Source organism: Schistocerca piceifrons, chromosome 3, assembly GCF_021461385.2.
Source record: "Schistocerca piceifrons isolate TAMUIC-IGC-003096 chromosome 3, iqSchPice1.1, whole genome shotgun sequence".
Lineage (NCBI taxonomy): Eukaryota > Metazoa > Arthropoda > Insecta > Orthoptera > Acrididae > Schistocerca > Schistocerca piceifrons.
Genome location: NC_060140.1, coordinates 418,346,703 through 418,349,096, shown reverse-complemented (window position 1 = coordinate 418,349,096; position 2,394 = coordinate 418,346,703). Strand labels below are relative to the sequence as shown.

The following is a 2,394-nucleotide window of genomic DNA, read 5'->3' as shown; positions in this document are numbered from 1 at the left end:
GCTTTGTATTATAATCGCAGGCTGTGAACGTTTCAAGCTTATGAAAAGTAATCAGTTTCTCGATGCACCATATCACCCCAAGGAACTTAACAGAATTAGTCTGAGTAAGCTTCCTAGTAAATTGCGCAAAGATATTACAATCGTCGGAAGAGGAATGGATGACGTTAGTGGTTTTCAGAACCTGTTGTAAGAATTAGGGACTGAAAGAAATGTAACTGAGCAGCAGCATGGCGTTAGGATTGAAGGCAATCAGGACGAGAATTATCGGCAGAGGCGCATCCAGAGTTAGAGGCCTCAGTTTGGTCGTAATAACAATCATGCTCGTGGTAATGACAGGCGTGGACCTGGACCTTGGAGCCCACGGCCCAATGATAGAGGTTGGAGACGCTTTAGAGAGAATCGGCCCCGGCCTGATTAGCTTTGTATAAAAATAGTACTCTACAACAGAGTGTGTAAAGAGATTTGGCACACTACTGTCTTTGCCTGTTCATCTATTCGGTATGAATTGTAATAACGAGTGTCGAAGGAAGATATTCGTATGTTATGGTTGTGATTTCGTCTGGAGGAGCGATGATCACTTGGAAGGGAAACAAGAAGTACTTACGCTAGGAAAGGTAAAACCTTTCGCTATGTACAATGATGGGGAAACGCGCCTTAGATGCGCTTATGTGTAGTAATGGCTCGCGCCGAGTGAGTGAGCGACGGGACCAATTGTCGGTTGCTACAGGCGCCGAATTTTGTGTATTGTATTTGTGTTATGGTGGTGTGCAGAGACGCAGCGCTATGGAGTGTTACTGACTTAGGCAGTGATGACTTTGAGAGACCCCGAGGGAGAGCTGAACTCTATAAAGAGTGCATGACAGACCATAGCGAGGAAAATCAGACGGAGGCAAGTTAAGGATCCAGGAGGTAAACCATCCAGAGGAATGGAGGCAGGACTAACTAAAGAGGAAGCCCAAGGATGTAACAGAAGGGAGTGCTGGTTGCAGTCGAGATTGATGTTTATTTAGTAAAAGATGCTACTTGTAGAATAAGATGTAAAGTGTGCCCTTAGGTTTTAACTAGATGTATGTGATATGCGGTATCTGTGCTTAATTTTTTGTTCACAGGGAATAAAAGGCACTAAAGAGAACGAGATGCTGATGGCAATAGATTGAGATGTATAACATGAATTAGGAATAACTGAAGTGGAGGTGTAAAGTTTCTATGAGATCTTAAATGAGTAACGCCCTAGTGGTTTCCTTAGCGAACCAAACTAGAGAGAAAAACACTTCGTCTTGAGGCCACAAGTAGTCCATCGGGACCATCCGACCGCCGTGTCATCCTTAGTAGTTGAAGGTGCGGATAGGAGCGGCGCGTGGTCAGCTCACCGCTCTCCCGGTCGTTATGATGGTTTTCTTTGTCCGGAGCCGCTGCTATTCGGTCGAGTAGCTACTCAGTTGGTATCACGAGGCTGAGTGCACCCCGAAAAATGGCAACAGCTCTTGGCAGCCTGGATGGTCACCCATCCAAGTGCCAGCCACGCCCGACAGCGCTTAACATCGGTGATCTGACGGGAACCGGTGTATCCATTGCGGCAAGGCCGTTGCCAAACTAGCGAGAACAAAGAGCAAAAATTTCCGATTTGGGTAATTTGAGAGTGATCCAAGTGGTAATAACACTAAGTGGTGTCGTTAAAATTACTTTTGACTTTATATATTTTTTGCTTCTTCTATGTGATTGTCTACTTGTCATCTGATGGTGTGTTATCCTGGTTATACACTCATGGATGAGCAGATACGTCACCTGTTGTTTTATTGCTGTGTGTAGTATAGGAACAGTAAAATAACATCTAACCGGTTTTTTAAATGAAAGTGCTATAGTAACACCAGAATGTGATTTGAGAATGTTTCGGTAAGCAGGATGTACCTTAGACCAAACAGTCTATGAGATAGTAAGCATGAAAAATAGGACATGGAGATGTTGATAGTGGTAATGGAGTAGTGAACTGAATTCCGATTCTCACAGCCCAAAATACCTGTCCAAGTGATTCCAAAATTTTCTCCTTGATGGACAATCGAATACCTTTTAAAATATGAAATAGGCTAGTAATGGTAGGACGTCTCAATATTGTAAAGACTTTTTGAGACACATTTTCTTTATTCAGTTGTTTGTCAGGAAACAAAAAAGCTTGTAGTGTTAAGTCATTTAGTTAAGTGTAAATAAATGCCTCACTGAACAGAATAGACAAAATGGTTGAAATGGCTCTGAGCAAATGGGTTCAAATGGCTCTGAGCACTATGGGACTTAACTTCTGAGGTCATCAGTCCCCTAGAACTTAGAACTACTTAAACCTAACTAACCTAAGGACATCAAACACATCCATGCCCGAGGCAGGATTCGAACCTGCGACCG

The 2,394-nt window shown here is 43.2% G+C and overlaps 1 pseudogene; it reads right to left on the bottom strand.

Moving 5' to 3' along the window:
- Positions 1 to 1,472: 1,472 nt before the first annotated feature.
- LOC124790251 lies at positions 1,473 to 1,590 on the bottom strand (annotated as a pseudogene).
- Positions 1,591 to 2,394: the final 804 nt, after the last annotated feature.